Source organism: Ambystoma mexicanum, chromosome 11, assembly GCF_040938575.1.
Source record: "Ambystoma mexicanum isolate Mex_15411 chromosome 11, UKY_AmexF1_1, whole genome shotgun sequence".
NCBI lineage: Eukaryota > Metazoa > Chordata > Amphibia > Caudata > Ambystomatidae > Ambystoma > Ambystoma mexicanum.
In genome coordinates, this window is record NC_090934.1 from 991,970,159 (window position 1) to 991,985,721 (window position 15,563).

Here is a 15,563-nt window from a genome sequence, read left to right on the forward strand (position 1 = left end):
ACACCTGCAAAGAGGGCCAAGACCGACGGCCAAAGACCCTCCACCTCAGCTGCACGCATCAAGACACGGCAGCAGCACATATCAAGTGGCAGCACACAGGAGGGAACATCAACAGGCACCCCAGCAGCCAGCATGCCCACAACAGCACCACCACAGGTCCCCCCAATGGATGCCACAGAAGGTACTGCCTCTGGTGGCAGCAGCACCATAGGTGACACCCCATTAATGGCAGCATGCTCCGACACAGAAGACGGGGATGTCGAAGTCAGATCCATCCATGACCTGTCCCAATCCCCCTGTCTGTTCCATCCCGTACACCATGAGGATACCACGCAGGGGCACCCACAAGACGACGACTGGCCATCCCCCACAAGCCCTGTGGCAGGGCAACATGAGGCGAACAGCCCCTCTGTGACACCACCGCAAATGGCCATGGCCCAGCAGAGGCAACAGTCCCTCGACCAGTTAATCGTGCAACAGCAGCAACTGGCCACGCTCCTCAAGGACCATGCCGATGGATGTGGGGGCACTAAGGCAGACATAGAAACATCAACTGAGACACTTAGGGCACAAATGGAGAGTAGCACCGAGAGCCTGAGAGTCCAAATGGAGAGTAGCACCGAGAGCCTGAGAGTCCAAATGGAGAGAAGCACCGAGAGCCTGAGGGGGGGAACTGCATGCGACGTCCAAAGACGTATGTGCCGAACTTGCCGCAGTGCGCCGTGTGCTCACTGAGCTCTCACAAACCCTTAGGGACATGCATGGACGTGAGCAGGCAGAGACATCATCCGTTGCAAGTTCCGTCCAGGGCAGCCCCCAACGTAGATCTGGGAGGAACCTGCGCTCCACAGGCAGGGGTGCCCCTGATACCCGCAGAGGGGGCTTGCAATAGCGACTGCCCACTGACAATGAGCATCTTTGGACACTGGTGTTCGGGGGGGAGGTAGGAGGGTGGAGGGGGTGTGTTGGGCTCACTTGGGTGGCGGGTCGATAGGGTGTTCAACATGATATCACATATGCCATAAACAATGCACGATCAAACAATGAGATGTGTGGACAATGATCTTTGTGTACTAGGCCATCATAGGCGTACAGTCCATATTGTGCATGTACCAGACACACACAGTGCCACGAGTCCCGTGTCCATGTATCAGCCACCGGGCGTGAGTGCTAGAAGCATGCATCTATGAGATGCTGACGAATTTCACGGCCCTCCTGTGCCTCGCAGACTCCTTGAGGTGCTGCCACATCCCCACCCTCATCATGACCATCTTCAGGTGCTTGCAGTTCTGCGTCAGGGGGCATGGGCACATTTCTACGTACGCACATGTTGTGGAGCATGACACATGCCATGACCATCTTTGCAACCTTCTCATGGCGGTACAGGAGTGCCCCGCCAGACCTGCTGAGGCACCGGAAACGGGTCTTCAGTAGGCCGAATGCCTGTTCAATGACTACACGGGTACGTGAGTGGGCATGGTTGTAGTCCTCCTCATGCTGGTCCCGTGGGTTCCGGACTGGTGTGAGGAGCCATCTCTTCAGTGGATATCCGGCATCACCTGTATGTGGACGATAAACGAATTATGTGGAATGCCATTGCTACGTACGCACCCCCCCCCTTCCTGCCAGGTCATTGCCGCATCACATACCCCACATCATCATGCATGAAATGAGACTCACCGAGTAGCCAGGATCTGTTCCCTGCGTGTCGCTCCATGTAGCGTGGTATTGTAGAGTTCCTCAAGACCATAGAATCATGGGTTGATCCAGGGAATCGGGCACAACAATGTGTAATGATCCTGTTGGAGTCACACACCATTTGTACATTCAGTGAATGAAATTGTTTTCGGTTGCGGTACTCGGCCTCCATGGCATGTGGGACGACCAATTCCACATGGGTGCAGTCGATGGCACCAATGCAACCCGGTATGCCGGCAAGTGCATGGAATCCCACTTTTGTGTTGGTAATTTCCTGCTCCGAGCGTGGTAGAGAGATGTAGTCGTCTGCGTGCTGCAGGAGGGCATCGAGCACTTGCAATAGTGTCCGTGAGAACAGTGGCTGAGAAATGCCATGCAACTGTCCGACTGTGTGCTGGTAGGTGCCTGTGGCCAGGAAGTGGAGTACAGACACCACCTTCAGTAGGGGTGGGATGGCGGTTGGGCTATCTACCATGCTGACAAGGTCAGCCTGTGTCATGTCCACAATGGCGGCTATGGTGTCCCGGTCCAAACGGTAGAGGGTGTGGATCTGCTCATCAGTGAGGTTGAACGGATGTGCTCGGAGGCGTGGGATTGCGGGCTGCCTGCGTGGTGGTAGTGGCTGTGCTGGCAGCCCTTGCTGGCCCTGCCTTGCCCTCCTCCTCCTCCTGCGTCTCCTCCGTGCGGCCGGTTGTAGTTGGTGTTCGTCTTCTTCTTGGAGTTGGAGTACTTGCAGTGCTATCAGGTCCCCCAGGGCCAACATCGCGAGTCCTGCCGGTAGCATTTCGGAGTGGGTGTGGTTGTGGGAGGAGACTGGGTGTGCAATTTATGTGTTTTCAGGCTGTATGGCCTCCACCTGTGGTGATTCATTCCACCTGTGCAAGCTGCTCTCCCCTTTGGGCGAGCACGTCCCGCACACAGGCGAGCACGTCCCGCACACAACGCTGCAATTCGAGGAATGGCATCTTGCTATTACAATCATGTATTAGTACCCGATGGCCGTGTAACATTGGTTGATATGTTCATTCGGCTATGGTCCCATTGTTTCACATGCATTCTATGCAGTCGCGAACAGACTTGTGAAGGGTCAGTGGAACGTAGCACTCGAGTAACGGTGGACCCTCATGCATCACTGTACCGAGGTTCACCGACGGGCGGGGCCTCCCATTTGTGAGTGAAGGCAGTTGCCATTTTCACACACAGCCGCACTAGATGGATTAATTTGTGATTTCAAGCGGCCACAGATGCCTTTTCGACGTGATGTTGCAAATGAGGAATTCGAAGGGCGGCGCTTTCGGTCTTCAGCTAGCGGCGAGGAGATGCCCACAGGTCTGACTGCAAATATAACGTTCTATTGTTCAGTGTCCTTGGGACAGGGGCCATGGCGAGGATGCAATGATTGATATGAATAGTTTGGGATGCGCAATAGCGAAGTGGATGATGAGGCCGGACGTTCCCAAATACATGTTACTTCACAACACTGGAATTACGGGCTGGGGCACAGTGGATTTTGCAGGCTGCATAACGCACAGACTCAATGGAATTCTCACATGTTATGTGAGTATGGAAACAGGCGTTCTCATTACGGGATGAGGGAATGATGAATGGATGCATGGACAGATGATTTGATACGGTGTTTGCCATGTACAGGGCTTCTTGGAATCTGTCCGCCTCCCCTGCGCTATGTGATGCAGGGCTGCCATAGTGGGACCATCGTCTATCTGGCCTTGTTGAGCCCTCCCTGTCTCGACGCGCCTTCAGACACTTGTGTCCATGCACGTTACCAATCCCATCTGATGGATTCTGTTTTCACAGACGCATGCACAGGTACACTCGTTTGTGATGGTGTTTTCACCTCGATATGGATAGTTATGAGTCGCAAGTGGTTTTGGGGTGGTGATGATCCTTTGGAGTGGGCTAGCATGCATATGGCTGTGGATCTAGTGTGATCATTGAAGTGAGTTGTTCGAATGTAGTTCTGATGGCCATTCTATTCTTTTTCTTTTCTTTTGGTTGACGGGTATCTCCTCCCCTTTTGCCACTGCCATCTGTATGCCACTCCTGCAGATGGGTTTTACTCCCGACACCTGCTGCTTCGTGTTAATCAGTGGAGCAGCATTACGATCTTATGGGACGATCGCCAATGGGCCACATGCCCTTACGCAGTACTAGTGGCTCGGAGCAACATTTCGGCCTTTCAGCTGGACTAGTGCCTCCCTATTGGGACGGCCCTGCGGTTCTAGGCGCTTCCATGTTGCCTTTTCGTACGAGAATGTAGCCCCTGTTTACCATGAAGGAACAGGGCGTCACACAAGAAGTAGCTGGTCATTTATTGCGGATGCAGCCCACAATGGTGAAATGTGTTTTGGAGTTCATGGCCTAATGGCTGTATGGGCTTGGTGAATTTGTTGTGCATTAAATTTCTATTCTGATATGGGCCGTGTAGCGTTCTTCTTTGCAAGTGATGTGGCATATTCCTATTTGGGGAGCGATGTATTGTGAGGAGATCTGCATTGGGTTCCAGCTTCGGAGTATAGTTGCGTGGTACTGTGCTGGGCGCGTTTGCCTACGAAGCCCAGTGAGGTCAGGGGTGAGGGCTGCCAATATGACTGTTTGAATGATGTCATGCTCAGGGGCGGGGGATTAGGTTTTGTGTAACAGATGCCGGTCAGCCAGGTGGATTGGTGGAATGATGTGATTATCGGAATATTGCTGGTCACAGGTGCCTGTGTTTGCGTGCGTTTCTTGGTGGGAGACTGAGGTCATGTCCTTTGGTATAGCTTCTGTATTCGTGCCATCTGTGCCCTGCAGCTCCCATTGGCCCCTCTTGTGATTCTTTTGTTCGTTGGCATGCATGGGTGACTTGTACATTTCACTGGTTGCATTGTGACTTCGTTGCACCTACGGGGAGTTGTACTATGTGGCCAGGGAGCGGTGTACAGGCACTCAGTGGGGCCGTTTACGGTTGATTCGCGATGCCGTACTTCTCACCATGGCGGAATGGTACTTTCCGCCGTGCTTGATGGTGTTAAGTACATGTCCGCTAGGGTCGGAATTCGCGTACCCTTGCGCCATGGTGCTAATTACGGTTTGGCATGGCGCGCGCGCGCGTACTTGGTGCAGTTAGCGTTGGCGTTCACTACGGTGTCGCTAATGGCATCGTACTTTACGGTGACGGGTCATAATCGCACCGAGCGCTATTCGATGGCGGTATTGCATTTCCGCCATCGTTTTTCGATTTCCGCCAGGGTCGTAATGAGGGCCAATGTAATGCAAATATCGAACGTGGACACTGTCTGAACTGCATTGTGAGGGACATGTGCTAAGGCTTACTGCTAACCCTGGGAATACACTGTTGCCATTGTGACTTATTTGTATGTAAACTAAATGTAATCCGTGTGCATATTGTCGTACAAACCATAAGTGAACTCGGCACAAACTCTAGACCATGGATTATTAACTTGCAGGGGGCTGGACATTATGACTGAAACTGTATAAATGTACAAATGTCTAGATGTCCAGTACCTCTCACTTCTCACACTGAAGTGCTGGTATTCACTGTGATGTACTGAGGGCCAGATAGCTATCTGATTTGTTTCTTTGTAAACTGCGCAGTAGTAATAAAGATCTGTGAATCTTTATAAGCCTGTGTTTGGTGTGTTTCCTTTTGATGGTACTCAGCCTCCTTGCTATTACAGCCTGGTGCCTACATGATGGTGCGCAGCGTCGGCCACGAGGGAGATGAAGAGTAGGCCCACCTTGGGCCGTAACGCCAGGAGGCCCGCCCTGTGAAGGGGAGCCTGCTCCGAGGAGCGGGCTGTGGACGCACATTCAAAAAGGAGGGGGCCGCCCAACAGCTGAGGTGGCCCCGTTCAACGAGCGGCGTTGGCCGCGGCACAGAGGAGGTGCAGGGGCCGCCAAACAGCTAAGGCGGCCCTCATGAGAGGCGGGCCCAAAACCAACTGGGCCCGCGGAAAAGAAACTGGAGCGGGAGGCCCATGCTCCCCGGAGGGAACAAAGGAGGGGCGGATGCAGACCTTCCCCCCCTCCTAGAACGGATAGGACTGCCATGCGGCTGCAGCCACGAATGAAAGAACTGAGACATCCCCATCTGGCACCCCCCTCCTTTCAAGCAAATGGAAATGCGTGGCGGCCCTGGCGCCTCAACAAGATGTCCCCATGCGGTGACAGCTGCAATGGTCACGGAAGCAATTGAACCCCGCCCCCCGTGAAAGGAGCCGTGTGCGTGCGTATGGCGGCCCGCACCAAGGCTGAAAAAAAAAAAATGTGAAATGCTCCGACCGAAGTTGAACAAAAGAGAAAAATGACACAGTAAAGGTAACAAAGCCCTGCAGTGGGCTCAACAAAAAAAACAAAGGAAAGCCGCATCAGCCGCGAGAGCTACTGCTGTTCCCCCAGCTGAGGAGGAGAACTGCGCTGGCCCCCACAAGACCCGGGCCCTCCAGTGGTGATCTGCTGCAGTGCTCCATCCCGGATCAGAAAAGTAATAGAGTGCGGGGCCCCCGTCGCAAGGAGAGCTGCCCTGCCCTGGCCCACGCTGCACATGTGCTCCATACAATGGCAGGAGTGGTTACGGGCATCTCTTTGTGATCAGGAGCGTCTGCATGTGTTCAATCATGCAAAGCTGGCAGCTGCGGCCTATTGCACATGGATTGGCGCATGTATTATAATAGGCTTGAGCGCACACGGGATAGTCTGGAGTAATGGCGATGTGCATTTCATTAGGTGTCCCTTGGGGGGGTGCATCCGCGGGGGGGAGGGGGGCCACCGGCCACAAGGGTGAGCAGGTCTTTATTGTTGGCTGCACTGCTGTGCCTTATTATGGTTGGGGTACACGTTTCGTGATGCCAGGGGTATTTGTATAGGCAAACAAGTTAGGCTCTACCTATGGTGTAGATATAAGACTGCCTAGGTTGGGGCCGTACGCCAACGTGGTTATAGCGGTACACGTGTTTGTATCCAGGGGTGTAACCTTGTGTGGGCGGCGAGCCACGGTCCGGGGATCATGCCAGTGTTGATTGGGGTTTTTATCATCGTTTGAGTTCCATTGCAGGCCGAAGTATGGCCGGGATTGTGAGAAGATTGCAATGCCAGCACATTAAACAGTACCTCGTGTTGGTATGGCAGTGGCTAGCTAGGTGTCATTCATCAAGAACACACACGTTGGTAATGGAAATGTTGGTGGGGGCGTGGCCTAGATCCATGGAGTGAGGACGCACTTCTCTCGAGCTCCTGCCCCGATCCTGAGACCGATCCTTGAAAGAGTTTCCAATCTTTTCCGAGGGCGGAAATATTTTTATGCCCAGCTGCCTCATCCGATCCTGCACCGCTTGAAGGTGAAATTCGTAAAAAACAGAGCTGGCAAAACTTAAAACACGACCTCCGCGCTCCAGCCCCCGGGAATCCAAGATGGCGGCCGCGACTCTGTCTTGAGCCCGCGGAGGGGGAGTGCCCGACAACCGGTGGGTACAGAGTCACTGACCACCTACGCTACAGTCGGTGCTCGGACATCTGCGCCCCTATCCCGGCGCCGAGACTACCGCAGGGTGCCTGCCGCCGGGGGCGCCCCGCCGCCGAGAGGCGAGGAGGAGAAGGCAGCGGCTGGGGGCCCGGGCCGTTGCAGGCCCCTAAGTGAATAGTGAGTGCCGCGAGGGGTGACGCACAAACTTCAAGCCCATTCGTGGAGGACCCCGCCGCCGGAATACACTCATCCTCGGCGGACAATTCGGTCCGCGGCGCTTTGACACCTTGATCCCGCTCACGAGGAGCGACAGACAACTAGGGGAGACACAGAGTCGCAGACCACCGGCGCCGCCGTCGGCGCTCCGACACCGGCGCCCCCCATCCCTGCACCGAGCTCATCGTGGGGCATCTGCCGCCCAGCGCGCACCACCACTGTGAGGTGAGGTGAGGAGGGGAGGGCGGAGGCAGAGGCCGGAGGCCCGGGCTGCGGCAGGCCCCTGGGCAAACTAGGAGCGCCGCACGAAACCCTCCAGGGACACCAGGCCCCTTCTTGGGACCCGGCGGCTGGTGAAAAATCATCCTCGGCGGACGGTTCGGCTCTGTCCCGGCCAATCCAGACCACCACTGAACTTTGGCAGATGCCGGTCGGCCCCGCGGGCGGCGACCACACGATCTGGTGCAGACGACCCTACGGGACAGGAGTTCCCCAGGACACCCGGTTCTAGCCAAAAACACAACGCAATCCTACGTGCCCCGTGGCAGGGCCCACCACACGGTCTACCCACGCAGTGCAGCCGGAGGACAGAAACTCACATAGAACAGGAGGGCCTGGCCCCAGCACAAAATAACACCCCGCACCAACAGCCAAGAGGGGCTTTACTCCTGCGAACACTCCCCCACCTCCTGCATGAATGATGCACACCTAATTGGGGAAAACCGCACAGCACCGAGAGGGTGGACTACCCTCGGTAATAACCCATAAGCCCTGGTGAAAGGGCGTCTCACGGGGTTCCGAGGTTACTTCACGCCGACCAAGAGCCTTCAGCGGACGTCACACAGCATCCCACCAGAAACCCCCCTTAAAAAGAATGTCGCCTCCAAGACAAAAACCCAAACTCGTCACAATGGATTCCTTCACCTCAGTCAGACCGAGACAACAGATGCCACAGGAGACAAGTCCCGCTGAAGAACTTCCGACTCAGGCAATAGATCCTCGGGACTCCCAAATCCTACAGGCGATAGCAGCCCTGAGAACATCCATGGAAGACAAGATTGGTGAAATAAAATCGGACATTCAATTGATGAGACAAGATGCGCGAAACCTAACCGACAGGATGGTCACAGCGGAAGCCTCCCTGCAGGACAACGTGGAGACCACACAGGAACTCAAAGCGAAGGTCAAAGAGCTGGAATCTACAGTAGCTCGACTGGAAACATGCTCAGAAGATGCGGAAGGCCGAGCCCGCCGCAACAATGTCCGGATACTAGGGATACCGGAAGATTCAGAGGGCCCTGACCCCACCGAATACATTGAATCGTTGTTCCTGCAAGAAATCGGGGCAGGCAAACTCACCCAAGGTTTTTCCGTGGAGAGAGCTCACCGATCCCTTCAAAAGCGCCCACCCCCCGGATCACATCCGAGACCAATAATAGCAAAAATCCTAAACTTTAGGGATCGGGAGGCCATATTGAGGTTCTCGAGGGAAGGCGGCGAGATCAGAAGAGGCGGGGCGTCAATAGTCATGTACCCCAATTACACCCCTGTGGTACAACAAGCAAGAAACTCTTTCATACCAGTAAAGGCCACTCTAAGGAAACTCAACCTTAAATACATGCTGCTATATCCAGCGAGACTCAAGGTGCTTCACAATGGGAAGGCAATCTTTCTGGAAACCCCGGAGGCGGCAAATCTATGGCTTGAACACAACAACCTGGCAGAGGATGCGGAAGGAACGGCGAGAAGCAATAAACACCTGGGCAAGGTCAAAGACCACACGACAAGCTAAACGGCATATCAACCATGATTACAACCTCGGAATGAACTGCATCGCCACACCAGGAAGGCGATGCAATTGGGCAGGAGCTCGAAGGGTCACATGCAAAACTGGCGAAGACCCACCCCAACCGAAGCGGTGCAGGTAAAATGCCTGCACACCACCCGAGCCGGAAGACCTGGAGAGGACTGGAAGGCCCGGGGGCCCCAGAGCGTCGAGTGTTTGTATCGACTGCTGGGGGAAGTTTACTGTTGTTCTTTTCTGTTGATCCATTCCATGGGATGGAAGTTGTTGAAGTTGGTAAATCTCCGAAGGCAATAACACAACTAGCGGGATGGGGGGCTTGCTTGAGGGCCGAGATGGGCTGGACCTTGCAAAACAGTGCCGAATCGACGGCACCAGATGTCGCCATCTGCACGGCTGTTAGAAAAGGGGGTTCCCTAAGCGTTTTGCGAAACCGAGATGGCTACGCACATTAAACTACTGACTTGGAATGTAAGAGGCCTGGGCACCTACCTCCGTAGGAACAGGATTAAATCCTACCTATACAGAAAGAGAGTGGACATCGCCCTCCTACAAGAGATTCACTGCACCGCTGAAGCCGACGAGAAGCTCAGAGAACACTGGGGGGGACAAGGCTACGGAGCCCCTTACTCAAAATTCGCCAGAGGAGTGTTCATCTGGTTCAGCCCCCAGGTACCATTTCTCCTACACAGGATGGTGAAAGACCCAGAAGGTAGATATCTGATCATTTGGGGAACTGTAGAACAAAGAGAAATATGTATAGTAAACTCATACTTCCCCAACATCAATATCCCAGCCCATCTAAGGGTACTTAGCACCCAGATGTCACAATACCGGGACAGCTTCTTCTTGTGGGAGGCGATTTCAACTGTGTCCACAATCCTGAATTAGATAGGTCTTATCCACCGGCAAATGACTTCCCCGTCGCCACCTCATCCCTGAATGTCATGACCAAGGAACTTGATCTGATTGATGCTTGGCGGGAACTTCACCCAGGCGAAAGGGCATACTCATACTACTCATCCCCACACAAACTTCACACGAGGTTGGATTATTTTTTCATAAGTAGAGAACATATGCCTCAGATAGGCAGTACGCAGTACCTGGGGAGGACCATCTCTGACCACTCCCCACTCCTGTTAGACTGGCAATACAACAGCCCCAGACCGCCCATTCCGATGTGGAGGATGTCCGCCGAGGCCCTGAAGGATCTGACCTTCAGAGAGGAGCTCCAGGAGTCCATAGAGAATTATGTAATGGAAAATTCAGGCAGTGTAGACCAGATAAGTACGCTATGGGACGCCCTAAAGGTGGTGATACGGGGAGAAGCAATTGCAAAGGCAGGGGCATCAGGAGAACACTTCGGGAGCAACTGAATCAGAAAGAGTTGGCCGTGCAGCGGCTAGAGTCCACCCCTATCGACACACCCGGGAGGGAGGAGGAACTAAGTTCTCTCAGAGAGTACTGCTCTAAAGCATGGGACAGACTGGCTAAGTTCGATTTTAACGTCAGAACTAGCAGGACACATGCAGAGGCCGATAGGCCGGGTCGGCTCCTAGCATGGCTCTGTAAAAGAGAACACCCTAGGCATACAACTACAGCACTACAGGATGAACAAGGCACAGTACACAGAACCCAACAGAGCATAAACGACACCTTTCAGAGCTTTTACGCACAACTATACTCCCACACACACAAAGTCCCACAAGATCAGATGCTAGATACCCTGGAAGAAATCGGCCTGCCTAAATTGTCGCCAACACAGTCCGAAGCCCTAGACTCCGACATCACACCTGAAGACATAACAGAGGCTATTAGGTCTCTCGCCACTTGTAAGGCCCCAGGGTGCGACGGGCTCCCCCAGAATTCTACAAGGCATATGAACCCTCCCTGACGCCCGTATTGCACCAGGTCTTCTCTGAGACATTCGAAACCGGTATCCTACCAGACAGCATGAGGGAAACCTTATTAGTCCCGATGCACAAACCTAATAAACCCTCCGATAAATGCGACTCCTATTGTCCGCTTGCCATGCTTAACTATGATGTTAAAATATTAACGAAGATACTGGCTAAGCAACTATCTAGAGTTATAGGTGACATAGTACACGAAGATCAGAATGGTTTTGTACCTGGGCGTAACACGTCCCATAACTTACGCAGGCTTCAACACATCATAGCTGAGACCAATACAAGCGAAAACCAACTCGCATTACTGTCCCTAGATGCAATTAAAGCATTTGATTCCATTTATTGGGAGTGGCTGGTGGCGGTTTTGGAGGGTTTTGGAATTGGCCAACGATTTATCAGATGGGTATTGATCCTGTATAATGAACCAAGGGCCAGGCTAAAATCTGGGAAGTATGTGTCAGACGCGTGGGATATTCGCAGGGGCACCAGGCAGGGCTGCCCACTCTCCCCCATGCTCTACATCCTGGGCCTAGAACCCATCGCAATCTTCCTCAGGCAGCAATTTTTCGATGCAGGAATCAGACTGGGCAGGATAGATCACATTGTCTCACTGTATGCAGATGATGTACTGATATATGTCAACAACCCCCACCTCAATGTTCCAACCATACTAGAGGCCCTTGACAACTACGCCAAAGTCTCAGGCATACAATTTAGCAAGACGAAATCCTGCATGTTTCCATTAGCAGCCCTGAGAAATAAAACCGCAGAAGAGCTTCCCTCAGTGGGCATAAAATGGGAGACTGAATCCTTTCGTTACCTTGGGATCCAAATAATGCACACCCCAGAACAAATGCACACACAAAACACCAGAGCTGCGATACCCAAACTGCGCAAGTCCATAAGTTTCTGGACTAAGCTCCCACTGTCCATGCTGGATAGGGCCTCTATAACCAAGATGATCATCCTACCAAGATTCCTGTACGGGTTCCAGAATGTGCAATTCTATATCACCAAACCCTTCTTCCAGCTTCTGGACACAATACTTAAGGAGTTTCTATGGGGGAGGGGCAGACATAGGGTGGCACTGTCTACCTTAGTACTACCACACAGGCAAGGAGGGATCCAATTACCGAGCCTCGAGAGGTACTACCTTGCAGCCCAGTTAAGCCATGTAACCAAATGGTTAGCAGATGGGACTACTTCAGAGACCCCCCTGCGGCAGGCCATGATCTCCACAATCCGTCTGAAGGAATTGATCTGGGCCCCACAGACTTTGCTACATGATCTGCCTTTTCTGGCAACTCTGGGCAGGAAAATATGGCGTAGAACCGAGATGATACTGCACTGGAAGCAACCATACTTCCAAGAAGTACCAATACTCTCGGGACTCGATAAGTCTGTCAACACCCTTCACACTATCAGGCTCTGGGAAGACAAAGGTGTTTATACTTGGGGCGATCTATACTCCGAAGGCATATTCAGGGACTTCACTGAGTTGCAGGAGGGAGAGGGCATTCACTCTGGCCAATTCCTGTGGTACCAAAAGATCCGCAAGATAGCACGCACGAAATGGGACACCTGGCCAGAGGAACCGGAGGCAACCCCCTTTCTGACACTACTATACAGCCTGAGCGAGGGGGGAAGGGCAATATCCCAAATCTACAGTCTTCTCATTGACAACCCCAATCCCCGCAGTGAGGCACTAAAGATCCGCTGGGAAACAGATATGGGACAAGAGCTGTCCGAGGTAGAATGGAGTAGAGCGTTGTCCTTTCTGAAAGAGGTCTCTAGAAACCAGAGATTTCGACTAATCCAATTAAATATACTTTACCGCACATACTTAACCCCAAGCAGGATTGCGAAGTTCAATAAAACCGCCCAGACACAGTGCACCTGGTGTGGGACAGAGGGAGCAGATCTAATCCACATGTTATGGAACTGCACCAAAACACGTAGCCTCTGGTCAATGGTGAAAAAAACCTGCGAAGAAGCGGAAGTCACTAGGTATAAATGGACCCCAGCTGAATGCCTCCTAGGCTGCTACCCCAGATTGGCCAAACTCAAATATGCGGTTAAGCTGGTGGACTTGCTATGCATAACAGCCAAGAGGACTATCGCCATGGCATGGAAACGGCCGGCAGGGCCGAATCATAGAGCATGGCGCAAAGAATTCGAAAGATGGGCGACTGCCGAAACAAGAGCTTGGGAGGACAGTGTGGCCAGATCCACGGACGAGTCGAGCATGGCCCTTGCTGCATGGAAAGACACCATGTCCAAACTGTTCCATTCCTCCGATGATAAGCCCCCCTGAACATCTCCCTGGCCCTATCACATGACTTAAAGGTTGACTAGAACACTCGATACCTGACCCCCCCATCATCATCATTCTTGGAAAGCCCAAACCCACGCCCGTGGCGCCCGGCCACTCCCCCCGCTTGCGACCCAATCAACCATTGCTTGCCCTCGGATCGGAGATAGTTAATGTTTGATGTTTTTGTTATGTAAATGTTGTTGTTCATTTGTCCGTTGACCACGTTGGTCAACCTGAATAGTGATTGTAACTATAAATGCCAATAAACAAATTTTAAAATAAAATGGAAAGGTTGGTGAAGGGCGGGGGACCGATTTAACATAAAGGTGGCTTCGCTTACTCTTCCAGCATGGCGGCCGGGAGGGGGGTCTTTGGTTGTTAGGGCAAGCATGGTTTGGATCTGGGATGATTGGCCGCCGAGCCGCGTGGTCATTTCTGAGTTGGGGCTGTTCTGTTATCATTGATGCTCGGTCTCGGATGTCTTACACAGATGGCTCCATGTATACCAGCAACCCCAGAGGTCCCAGAATGCAGTTTAGCCTCGGTGGTTTTTTTAGTTGTTTAGTTCCCTGTTACACCGGTAAGACCACAAGTTCCAGAATGCAGTTTAGACAATTGCCGCCGCTATCTCTACATAATGCGGCCTTCATGTGTTCGGTCAAGCATTGGCTTAATGTGCATTATGGGCATGTTACCATAGGCTCATTTGCAGACTTCTCCATTTGGTGTAGGGCATGTTTTTAAACATAGTTTTAAAGCGTCTATGGGCGGTTCTCTGGGGCGACCAAGGAAACGGATGCGCTGCTAGTAGTTGAACATGTGCATTTATCGGGGCAGATTAGCCTGCGCACGTTCACAACTTTATGAATGCCCAGTGTTTTCTCTGAATTGTTTTCGCTAAACGAGCAATTAAGGGCCAGGGGAAGTTTTTCTCTATTTTTCTGGATTGGTAATGCTGTGGGTGGATTAGCAGTGCTGTGGATGGATCGCACGTTTTGACCAGCGTCCGCCAAGACCGCATTTTTTCAGTACTAAGGGATGCATTGCTGGAGGCCCAGCGGAACTTTTGCCTAATTTGCCGGATTGGTAATAATATGGATGGTCCAGATGTGCCGCAGATCCGCAGAGACAGCATTTTGCAGTACTATGCAATGGTTTAATTCCCCAAGGTGATTGCTCCTTGCGGCACGCCATGGAGCTCTGTTTCACGGGCGAGTAGGAAACAAGGAGCGCGAGTGAGGATGCGTTTAGATGGAGTTCTAAAGCGGCTTTAGATGCAGCTTGTGTACAGGTTACGGTGGTAAAAGGGCATGCTTTTTTATGGGGTTGTTATGCAGAGACGATAAGGCCAGGGCGTTGCAGTGCTGCTATGTTAAAGAAAGGTTAGGATGGCATTTTATATTGCAGGGGCAGGGTAGTTGCGCTGCAGCTGTACCCATCATGCCTGCCGTGCCGATTTTAAATGGGCGCGGCTGATTTTAAATGTGCAAGGTTGCCAGATTTTGACGGGCTGTAAACCGGGCGGTTATGTAGGTACCGCTGGCAATGGTATGTGTGAAGTGCGGCTTGGCAGTAAGGGATGGTAGTCATCTCATGAGGCATCATCTGAAATTGGTTGTGGCGGTAAACACGGGGGTTCAGGTCTCCTTTAGGTTACAATATTTGGAGCCAATAAGCCACGGGTAACGCGGCTGGGCTATCGGCAAAGAGAACTTGGGCAAGCGATAGGGCGGCCTTGCTGGGGAGTGGGAGCTATTGTTTAGCACGGTTCCTGAACCCTAGTTGCCTGTCGGCTGTAATGGTCTGCAAGACAGAGTAAGATGTGGTGGCACGAGACAGGGCACAACCGCGCATTAAACAATGCAGGTGCGATTGCAGGTGGTAAGGTCAAGCTGTTGAAGGCCACGGATCACATTGAGGTGGTTACAACACAGCGTAAGTCTGTCTGCAAAAGACCCCGTAAAGGCTCAGGGTGGTCACTGGCGTTTAGGGGGCGGTAGTGTGGATGAAGGCCTCTATGGAAACCACATGGGTCATGTGCTGGGGCGTATATATATGGTCCGTAGAACAATGCCTTAGAAAAAGGCACGTCCACTTGGTGTACTGGAGGTTAAGGGTAGTGTGGGGCTATAACCCAGT